Below are 12,345 nucleotides of genomic sequence, written 5' to 3'. Positions count from 1 at the left end.
AATAGAAGCAAAGTATTTCTGCATGCGTAACCAATACTAGTTCAATAAGAAGATCAAATTCAGACAGTGACAGTTTGTTGCTGAAGTGCACTTGTAGAAGCATGTTGTGGGCTTATTGATTTTCTTCTACTATGGAGTTTGATTTATTCCATTTCCTAGGGTATGTTTAGCTTAATTCCTCTTTATTTTTACTGGATGTATGTTTTAGTCTATAATAATTTCCTTCTTTCTTTCCGATAATTTTTTTTTGCAGATATTTATTCTTTTTCACCTTCTTTCATCCCTAATCATCCTATACACTTTTAACATTGTTTTATTTCTTGTTCCTCATTTTGGAGAGCCTTGTTTTTCCTACTGTATTAAAAATTTACATTTGACTGAGTCTGATCACCTCTAGGAATTAATATATTTCTCCTAGAGTTTTGTGTTTTTACATGTATGGCTTATTGATTTTCTTCTACTATAGAGTTTAATTTATTCCATTTCCTAGGGTATGTCTAGCTTAATTCCTCTTTATTTTTACTAGATGTATGTTTTAGTTGGTAATAATTTCTTTCTTTCTTTTCAATAATTTTTTTTGCAGATATATTTTTTTTTTCACCTTCTTTTGTCCCTAATCATCCTCTACGCTTTTAGCATTGTTTTATCTCTTGTTCCTCATTTTGGAGAGCCTTGTTTTTCCTTAATGTTATTTTGACATACTGTATTAAAAATTTACATTGACTGAGTTTGATCACCTTTAGGAATTAATATATTTCTCCTAGAGTTTTGTGTTTTTAGATATATGGCTTTGAAACCTATTATTACAATCTAGAAGCATACTTTGTCATGTTCCTTTTTTTTTCAAATTGTTAAAATTAGGATTTTCTTTACTTTTTCGTTTGTTATTCTGTCATTTTAAATTGTGGGTGTGCAGTCATTTAAAGTTAAAATGGGGTGAGTAATTGATTCAAGCAATCCAAATTAATTAAATTCCAACTATAATTTGCATTACCCCATGATGTGTTTAGTTAGATGTGCATGTGTTGTTTTGTTAGCATGGGAGGTTTAACATATTATATATGTTCTGCAAAGCAGGCATCAGATGGTGTGGATGGTATCGCATCAATTTAGATGGATTGACAAATGCAGCAACAATTAATTCAGCTGCAGGATACACAAATGCATTCTAAGGAAACGACTCTTCAAAATATTGAATCCAAAATTTCAGAGCTTCGAAATATTTCTACCCCGCTAGCCACAATGGTTTCTCAATAAGGAGAGTTGTTGATCAGGTATTTCTAATCCAATGCCTTCAGTTTATGCCAAACATTTCATTGTAATTTTTAAAAAAAAATTATACTCTTTCAAGCAATTGGGATTTTTGTTGTTTGTACCTTATATATCCATATGTAACATAAAGTAGAAAAAAATATACTACTTCTTACTGTCATCTATTTTATTGTCATGAAATAGGAGCAATAGTCGATTTATTACATATATGAATTCTAAAGGGAGATATTTGGACGGTAATGTGCATGATAGATGATAACATGGACGATCCTCTATCTAATGTGGATTGAGCACAAGTAGCTCTTTTTAACCATTTGAGTTGGATATCTTCAAATAGGTGGCTTAATGTTAATATGTTTTTTTTGTTATTATCATTTTCTAGATTTTTTATTTCGCTGAACAAGCCTAGAGGATCTTACAGTAACTTGCTTAAGTCTGCCATCTCTCCATTCCATTGCTCTTTTTCTAGGTTAGAGGTAAAATTAAAAGTAAATAAATGTGGTATGCTTTCAGATTATAATGCAGAAAAATATCAGTTGAATTCATTTTCTTGAGTTTTCTCTTCAGATGAGCTATTGTGGAGCTGGGTGGATATACAAAGCAATAAAAAGTGTCAAATATTTGATTTACATTCAAGAAAATAGCCAGAGTTTTCGAGCTCATGAATTAGACAATATATATGGGTGGTTCAATAATCATGTTGGAACTAGAGTGATTTTATTGAAGGTACAAAAACTTGAAGTTGTGGGTGCTAATATATTTCAAGTTTTCATTGTGGGTATTTGTTTATCTTGTATTATTTAAAATAAAGCTATCTCATTAGATTCTTTAATAAAATTTGTTTTCATGGATTGATTGCAATTGGATATACATTGTTTTGTGTAAGAATTCCTTAATGGGAAAGTTCAGTCTCTTCAAGACTACAAATATCATGTGCTAATAACTATATATGCTTTACTGTGCCTAGAACATCAACTTCTGGAACTAAATACTCTCCAGGTTGGATAAAAATTACTTTATTTGACAAAATGGATTCTACTATTGTGATAAAAATCCAAAAACCTAAAACTAGTGTATATAGCCTGTCAAAACTATTTAGATATATCGGCCTCCAAATAGGAATGTACATTCTCGACTTAGACCAGCAAATGTTCAGTATAAACTGCTCATGCTTTGAAGGCCCTGTGCATCCAAGGAGATTTGATCAAGCTCACAAAATAAAATAAAATATTATAATGGCATCAATTTGCAAAACATTGAACTCTAAAATTTGTCTTTGACAAAGATTCACATTTCCGTAATCCATGATGAATCCAAACATTATTCTTCTTGCAGTCTTGTTTTTTTCTGCTTCCTCTATTTTAATTTTCCCACACACTTATTAGTCCACAAGCACTGGGCTCTTTTCCCTCTTACTCTGCACCATTCTTAGTTATTTTCTTCCTCTTCACATCTCTTTGTCATTGCCCCACAACCCCACTTCTCTTCTTGTTCGCAACAACCTCCCTAATTTCCAATGCACTTTCCTCTTTTATTACACTAGATTTGGCTTGTTTTAAATTTTTTAATAAAATTTCTTCCATTCATCTTCCTTAAGGCGATTCAACTTTGACTTGATGTGTATTGTAATGTTTAGAATTGGAGTTTAATGGTCTTCTTGGAATGTGGCGATTTAAAATTGATTTAATAAATTAGTTACTTTAAAAGGCTTTCATTCTTGGCATAAGTGGTGTGAAAAATAGTTGACATGTCTGTCTTTACTTCCACATTAGGTGTACATGTTTACCAGATCAATTGCAGCTAAAATCTTTCTGTTGTTGTATGTGCATACCCATTTTCAAAGCTTTAAGTCAATGCATATAGAGAACATACTTGTAAAGGTTTTTTTAATTAGAATTCAATTTTTTAACTATCAAAACCTATCAGCATCTATCCACATGGAAGTCTCAGCTCACCACCAATGTTTTTACTCATTGAATTAATCTTTCTTGCTCCCTTTATCTCTTATTTGCAAAACTTTGGACTATTAATTTTCCTTATTTTAAAAGGTGCTAGCTCAATGGACGAGCACCTGCATTACAAGCAGGGGATGGTGGTTCGAATCCATCGTGGGGTCAGTGCAAGAAGTTGGGTCTCACTTGTGGCCAAAAAGTGGAAGTGTTTTTCCTGTTTTTGAAATTTTTTGTCAATTGATGTCAAAATTTGAGGTATTTAGAGATTGAATATTAAAAAACTTCAGAAATAAAATTTTTAGTGTTCGGAATCTAGTTTTTGAATATGTAATTTATTTGTGCACCCATATGATAGATTATTTTTTTGGTATGGATCTTTAAAAACCACTTTTTCAAAATGCCTGTTTCAGGACCATACCATGCTCGTGTACGGACACCATAATTTGACACAAATAAATGAATTTTTGCAAATCCTTTTAAAGGGAGTTACCTAATACACCTAAGATTGATGAAAATATTTTTTCTTAATTTTTTATTGAATAATTTTTTTATTATTAATTATTAATTGGCTATAAAGGTAAATTTTAAAACCTCTCATGTACGGACCACATAATTTGATCAAAATTTCACTTTTTTCAATTTTTTTTTTTAACATCAAAAGAATTGTATGTAGATTGATGACATATAAATTAATTTAAGAAAAATTATAAAATAAAAAAGTTATTTAAGTTTTAGTGAATGCCACTTTTTAACGTTTAAGAGATAGTTTTGATTAATAAATAATGGAAAAATAGAAAATAAACTAATAACACTATAAAATTTACATTTTTGAAATCAGAACAACAAGACCTATAATGGGTTTTTGTCTCGTCAAAAAATTCAATAGGAATAACTATAAAAAAATAATGACAATATCAGAAATTGTCGATTAAATGCCTTAGAAAAAAAGAGGAGTACAAAGGCATAGCTTGGTGGGACCAAGCCTATGCCATGCCTTTTCCCAAGGCAAAACCCCATGCAAAACTCGGGAGCCATGCCAAATTCCCCCTCATGTCTCACGAATCGGGCATCCGATTTGTAATTCAAAAATCGGGTGCCTGATTTTTTTAAACCGTTATACCGACTTTTTAAAAATCAGGCACTCGATTTGTAAATAGGTACCTGAGTTTTAAAAAATTGGGTGCCCGATTTTTAAGAAGTCGGGTACTCATTTCTGATGTGCCCGTTGGGTCCCAAAAGCTGCCCCACCAACCCAATTTCAATGATTGAACAACAGTTTCGACCTGCAACATCGAATTTCGTCACGCTTATTCTATTTTTTTGTCCTCTTATACAATTTGTAGGCTACTGATTCAAATTCAAAACTGGTGCAAACATGGGATCAAAACAACGGAGAAAGAAGAAAGCAAGAGTTCTGACAGATGAGGAGATTGCAGCAAATAAAGAGAATGAAGCACAACGTCAACGAGAGAGAAGATAGAGGATTAGAGACTTGAACAATGTTTCAAAGGAGAAGGACATTGAAGATAGCACGATGGATGAAGAAGTCAAAGAAGAGAACCCAATACAAGAAAATTCAGGTGCACATTCTAATTATGCGTTCAATACAGGCGTGTCTCCAAACGCTCGAATTTTCTCTCGTGATGAAATTGGTGATTTTTTAGAAGGTTACGATTTAAACGATTTAGATTTTTTTCATGAGAAGCAATTGTCAAACGATCATGCACAAAACACTCCAATTGAAATGCCTGCCCCAAAAGAAATGCCAAGAAAATTTGAAAATGATATTCAAATCCCAAATAACAGTGAAAATAGTAAAGTGTCTGAAAATAAAAATTGCATGAATGTAGACATAGAAACACCAACTACTGAACAAACATGTCAGGATAATAGTAAAGTGTCTGAATATAATTTTCATATTCCTAATGATGTGTTAGATAATCTTGATGGATTGGTTTCATGGAGACAAATTAGGACACATGCTAATAGATTGTATAGGCATTTTTTTTTATAATAAGAAATTTGGGTTTCAATGTCAGCTAATGTTGCAACTAATTAAAATGTCTAAAATGCGAAAAGTAATGAGAAGGTTGGGAATGTATGCAAAACCCAAGAATAAAAATGAGTCTTTAAAACAAGTTGTATCCATTGTTGCTAGTGCCTTTGATGTTATCGAAAAGAGAAGTCAGTCTAAAGATAAGAATGCAGCACGACGAGCAATAACAACAACTTTAGTTAACAAATCAACATCTGACAAAAGATTGATTACCAACATAAGTGGATATCTTAATGTGAATCATAAGACTTTAGAAATAGTTGTAAAGAGAAGGGTTAACTTTGAATGTGATCCAACAAATATTTTATGGACTTCTAGTGGTAGACTCCTGAGATGTGATATGAAACTTACTAGTGAAATCAAAAGTTTGATTGAGAATTTTTGGCATGATAATACAAGAGTATCACCTAATTCAAGAGATGTTCTTAAATTGAGAATTGGGTCAAAAATACGTGATCCACATCCTAAACACCTTTTGGACATGACTCAAACTGAATTTTTAAAAAATTTTGTAGCTGGTAAGGTATTAAATATTACCATTAGTCAAAGATCTTTTGAAAAGTGTAAACCATGGTATGTAAGGATTAACAAGGAAAGAATCACATGTTGTTGTAAAACTCATATTCAATTTCGTTACCATTATGATGTATTTCAATCTATACGCGATACCATGCATAGTAAATAAATGTTCCAAGAATGTGGTATAAAAATACCACTTCAAACTATAAAAGATTTCATATTAGGTTTGTTTTGTAAGCCACCTAATGATCAATACTTTCTTTTCAATGCATGTCTTTCTAGTACATGTGATATGTGCGGCAATCTTTCTTTGTTAGATGAATGTTTGCATGATAATGCTTTGACTACTTTTGGACAACAATTAGTTGAAGTAAAAAGATTCAAAACTATTGAATATCCATTGAAGGATGGGAAGTTTGGAAGAAGGTGTGATCTAGTTACAGATAAAGTTAGTTGTCATGCATTTATGGATGAGTTTAAGAGTGTGATCATACCAAAATATGTTAAACACTCTCAATATTCTAGATGGCTTGATGGACAATTTCGCATATGTAAGAATACATTTCCAATTGGTACTATACTTTCAGTTGTTGACTTTGCAGAGAACTACACACTTGCACCACCAGAAGAGGTACAACCACAATATTACAATTCAGTGCAAGTAACAATTTATGTTCATATAGTTTATAGGCATGCACCTGATAGTACAGAGGAGGATCGAAAAATATTGAGAGAGTACCATTTTTATTTAAGTGATAATAAACTCCATTCATCTGAGTTTGTCCAATATTGTTTCAAGGTCTTTTATGATAATTTAAAAGAGAGACAAATTCAAATGACACAACATTGGATATCGTCAGATAATTGTATAGGACAATTCAAGAATGCTAGAATGTTCTATTGGTTGAGTAGGACACATAAGCAAACTAGCATCCAACATGTGTGGAGTTTTTTTTGAGGCTGGACATGGTAAAGGAGAACATGATGGTGCTGGTGCATGTGTAAAGAGAGCCTTTAGTAAAGAGCAATTAAAATTTGAGGAAAGAGCTAAATTCAAAAATGCACATGAGATTGTCGAATGGTGTAACAAATATTTATACATGGGATCAAGTCAAAATTCTACAATCAAACATTTCTTCTACTTAGTTGAAGAAAATAATATCCCTTCAAGATATGATTGCGATACAATTAGTGGTTCAGCTAAATGACATTCATTTAGGAGTTCAGATTCTAACACTTGGACTATATGGATTAGGGAGCTTGCTTATTTTTGTCAATTTTGTCTTGCAGGTGAATGGGAAGAATGTGAGAATACAAAATGGGTTGAAGATTGACAACAAAGATCATTAGCACCTACTGACACGCATTTTGAAGATGATATAGTAAATGAAGGCCATAATGTTACTTCTGCATCAGAAGACTATGATCGTATTTTAGACCTCATAGAACTTGGTATGCACAATTTAATTAGATTTTTTTGCGATCTCATGCTTCAATTTATATAATTTGCATATGTACACGAGTGACTAAAGTGTTTCTATACTTTATCTTATCTTGTAGGACATGTTTATGTTGTTATTGCACCTAGTGATAATGATGAACAGACTGAGTATTGGCTAGCTAGATGTGTGGAACCTAAGAAAAAAATGACATGTCATCAAGTAAACGATGATGGTTTTGAGTATCCAATCGGGTCTGTTGTTGTAGCTGGCACCTGGCTACGTAGATACCTAACAAGAAGAAATGGTTTGCCAGCATTTGAAGACTACCAAACTGAAAAGAAGATTTTACACTATTCTCATTTGGTTGTGGCAACAAATATCAAATTAGAAAGGTACAAAGGGAGACCCGCCAATAAGGTATTGTGGACAATTTCAATGGATGAGCACGAGACAATCATAGATGCATTGCAAAAGAGAGAGGATGCAGATGGTACAGTGGGATGACTACATTTAAATCAAACACATGTAAGTTTTTTCATTATTGTATAATATATATATATATATATGTACTTATATAATTTAATTACATGTATGTTTGTGTTGTCAATACCAATTTAGAGAATTTATATACGTCTTATTCAGGTCTCAATTACAATTTATGCAAATTTAAGTGTTAAAGTGGATCAAACATCAACATCTTGTACAATTTCACATAGTAAGTACATACAAATTACACATATATATTTACATAGTTCAGATACCTTGAATATTAATTTATGTGTTTATTAACATGTGTGTTTTTGTTTTACATTTTTATTTTACAGGACCTCATTTGAAAAGATGCGTTCAACCAATTTTATGTTTCAAATGAGTTCAGTGAACTATAAATATATCATTGACATTGTCTTACATATATTGTGAAATATGTTGTACAAACTAATTCAAAAATGAGAGTTTACTTATATTTGAAAGTTAAAGGTATGTGCACTTGATCAATTATTATAAATTAATTGTCAATTTAAGTAATGACCTCCTATTTTGTTCTATTACTTTTACATTCAAGCATGTTTAAATTAATGTTTGTTTGAAGTTTCAAATTACTATTGATTGTAATATTAAAAACAAGTGACTTGCACATGATAATTTAAAGATCATTACTCATTATATTCATTGCATTGATTATATCTTTCATTACCAAACAACACATTAAGATCACTTACATGATGTACATTGTTAGGTACGTTATCCATACATGTGTGTCTTAAGGGGACATGGGAGTCCTAATAAGTCATTGTGTCTATTATATGTTATGATAGGTATTCATATGTTTACTACCACATAATAGGTCTTATTAGGTGATAATGAGTCTTACATTACCAAACAACACATTAAGATCACTTATGATACATTGTTAGGTACGTTATCAATACATTTTTTAATCGAGTAGGTCAATTTTATTTGTATGAATTATCTCAATGCATAAATTTGATGTGATATTTATCCAATAATGCTCTATAGATAGTTAAAATTATTGTTCATCTTGCATATATACTTACAAAACGTGTCATATGTTCATGAATAAAATATGTCAGAATAAAGAAAATGGTTTGAATATACTTAAAACATGGTGAAACATAGTAATATATGTACTACATACACAAGCATGATAAGAAATCATAAAAAAATAGTACATGATCTATGAAGTGAAAAAATACATGGTCTAACATACAGTTTTAACTATCCTAACACAAAGTGTACATACATCATAAATAATATATATATATATACATCATAAAAACACAATCTATAGGTGCCAACAAGACCTAATCTATCTAATCAAATGTCCTCTTTGCTCCACGCGAAGAGGACTCAGATGGATCATCATGTGTAATATGAGTCGTCTCGTCATGTCGGACACCCTGTGAGGTAGATGTATCACCCTGTGTAACAGGAGGCACGTCTCATCATGTACTTGCTTAATTGAAATGGGTCTCAAAATCTAGCTTGCAAATAAATTAAATATTCACTACATAATAAAATAAATTATACCACATGAGATGGGTGTCCCTCAGTAATGGGAGGAGTCACACTGTCAAAACTACCAAATGCAGTAGTGGTGAGGTCCTGCGATTTACAATACATACATTTTTTTAATTTGATTTTAGAGCATAATGAACTATACATTATGTACATAAATCACAATACTGATCTCAAATGACGATGTAGGTACCTCCATCTGGCTAAGTCCTGTGCTCTCAGCAACACTCATGGTGACGTACTCCTAAAATTATGGATATATAAACGTTTAGTTAAAATTAAATATACATGAATATAATTACAAAGTACGTAATTTGTACACTACATTTTTTATACACTATAAATTAAACATGTATATATAATGTATATATCATACTTGAGTGGTAGCCAATGTCACAAATGTGTCTACAGGTATGCTAGCACGATAATCATAAGATGGAGTTGAAAATAGACTATACCGAGGCCTGTATGGATGAGTATGATATCCATGCTCCTGTTCCTAAAATCAAAACACATAAAATATATATACATGTGAGTCAAAATTGTTCAGATTATAAGTTAATAATAATGTACATACATAAAAATAATACAAATTATTTGTCTTCAGTCAAAAGTTCATACCGCATGTATTTGAGGCTGTGCCTCAGTGGTAACTGGGGTAGGACTTGTACTAACATCAGTATGTGTAGATGCAGACAATCCCTACAAAATCAAATAAAAAGAACATATGAGCACATGTTATTAAATTCGAATTTGAATGTACATTTTTACGGTGTAATTCAAAGTGCATACCGTATAAGGGACGCCAACATCTGTAGGTCTTAGAAAAAGACTATACTGCCTCCTAGGAGGAACAATGTCATCCATCCTCTGTTATTTGAAAAGTACAAATTAATATAGTTAATACAATTACACATATATGTAGAAAGTAAATAATTATGTGCACTTTATATTTATATTGAAATTAAAATTTTACCTGCTGCTCTTGACTCTCTCTAGGCTCTCCTTGTTGCATGAGGTCAACAAATGATGACACGTCTATCTCGTCACTACCATCACCACGGGCAGCGTATACATCATCATCAAAATCTGCACCCTCAGCATAATGGCCATCATGTGTTACACCAGATCGCTCTGGGGGCCTGTGCATATACCTCCACAACTAGTACAAACATGTCCAAGTGGAGGAGCATGTACCGCCTGCGTCCACTGCAGTACTAAATTTCTCGAAAGGGCACTCAAATGGGTAAAAGCAAATGAAATCGCATGATGATGGTGAGGAGCAAGCACAACAGGCGCAGGAAGAGGTACAAGGGGCTCAGCTCGCCTGCGGTTTCTCGTTCTGTCACTCAGCTTTGCCCCAAGCCTATCTTGAGGCATCCCTCTACCGACCCCTTGAAATGCTTTCATATCAAAAGAGTTGGGTTTCAAACCCAACTCAAACTCAGCTCATAAATTCTTAAGGAAGTACATGGGCACCTCATGATTAGCGTGTGGTGGATGGTCAAATACCATCCACCACTACTCCCAAAAATGTGCTGCTATGTGCGGATGTGTACGCCACCTAATAGAAATGCGAGGCTTCTTCTCACTAATTGGTTCACCCGTCTTAGGGTTTACAAAATAATGTTGAAAATTTTCTTTACCTATATGTAGGTTATAAACCTCTCTATATGATAAGCCATCAGAGTAGAAGGCACGCATGCTTTCCCTCCATGATTTAAATGAATCGATGTCTACATCAAAATGATGAATGGAGTCACGTCGGATAGCCTCTATATCACTCATGAGGTCGTTGAGGTTACGCCTCATGGTCTCGCGGAGCTCATCCGCGGTGGGTGGTGGAGGTGGAGGTGGAGATGGAGGTGGCGGAGGTGGGGGTATGGGAGGGGGAGGGGGTGGTGGTGGGTCCGTCAAATATAATCTGCATATATACTTAAACAACATAAAACATAAAACACATCAAAAATACATCACAACATAATACATGTATGACAAAATTACTATTTAATAAAATTTAAATCTAAAATTTATCAACTAGATCTATATAAATGCGCATATCTTTATTAAAATTATATCAATTAAATTATAAATAAAGTTAAACGCTTAAGTCAAATTAAACATTAAATACTAAATTTTTAAGTATGACCTCATTATGGATTATACATGTTCATGTCTTAGGATGAAACAAAGTTAAGATTATGACAAGGTTATGGTTTACAATTTTGTTATGTTAACAGTTTTCATGATGGCTAAGCTTAAGATTATTATAATGATTGCGATCCTTTAATGTTAGGGAACTTACCTAGGATTATGGTTTTAGTTACAATTATATTTACCTGTATCGGATATTTATTATGGTCCTAAGACGAGAGTTAAGGTTACAATTATCTAATGAAAGCTTAGAGATGAATTATGAATTGATTAAAAAATATTTATGATTGTAGTTTGAATCCTAACTATTATCCACTTTTTAACATAAGTAGTTTTCTATCAACAATGACACATCCAACATGAAAAAACATTAAATACCAAGGACAAAGGCAAAGACAATTATGCTATATATATAGAAAGGATAGAACAAACTTCACAATTCTTTAAAGAATCTAAATCCTATCACATGACATTATTGTTGTAAAGTAGGTCATATGAAATTCTACAAAAAGCAGTTGGCTAATCAAAAATTGTTCTTGGAAAGGTGTCAAAAATGCTCAAGTACAAATCTCAACACTTAAAATAGGCATCCCCATTAACTAAGTCACCTAGGGATGAGGGGAATTTTGGGGCTTTTGGGAATGAGGGGACAATTCTACTATATAGAAAGGATACAAAAAACTTCATGATTCTTCAAAGAATCAAAATTTAAAACTTAACTCATGCATTATTGTTGTAAACCTAGTCATATGAAGTTCTACAAAAAGTAGTTGGCTAATAAAAAATATTCTCTAGAAAGGTGTCAAAAACACTCATGTCATAGAGCACATGCTAACAATTTCTCCATTGTTGATCAGATGATAGAATTATCAGCAGAAGTTTAGATTACATTGCACACAAACAAGATGTTACA

General features: G+C 32.4%; 2 long non-coding RNA genes across 2 annotated transcripts; both read right to left on the bottom strand.

Moving 5' to 3' along the window:
* Positions 1–8,837: 8,837 nt before the first annotated feature.
* Positions 8,838–9,516, bottom strand: LOC149537126 (uncharacterized). Its single transcript, XR_016357021.1, has 3 exons — positions 9,472–9,516; positions 9,291–9,365; positions 8,838–9,181 (listed from the first exon to the last, which is right to left on the bottom strand). It is a non-coding gene; the product is annotated as an uncharacterized LOC149537126 (long non-coding RNA).
* A 147-nt stretch (positions 9,517–9,663) lies between these two features.
* LOC149537125 (uncharacterized) lies at positions 9,664–10,147 on the bottom strand. The gene is made up of 3 exons (XR_016357020.1): positions 10,071–10,147; positions 9,900–9,980; positions 9,664–9,777 (listed from the first exon to the last, which is right to left on the bottom strand). It is a non-coding gene; the product is annotated as an uncharacterized LOC149537125 (long non-coding RNA).
* Between the last annotated feature and the right edge of the window lie 2,198 nt (positions 10,148–12,345).

Source organism: Cupressus sempervirens, chromosome 10 (assembly GCF_028749045.1).
Source record: "Cupressus sempervirens isolate cs-2001-9-10 chromosome 10, ASM2874904v1, whole genome shotgun sequence".
Classification (NCBI taxonomy): Eukaryota; Viridiplantae; Streptophyta; class Pinopsida; order Cupressales; family Cupressaceae; genus Cupressus; species Cupressus sempervirens.
The sequence above is the reverse complement of the archived record's forward strand: the minus strand, read 5'-3'. Positions and strand labels throughout refer to the sequence as shown.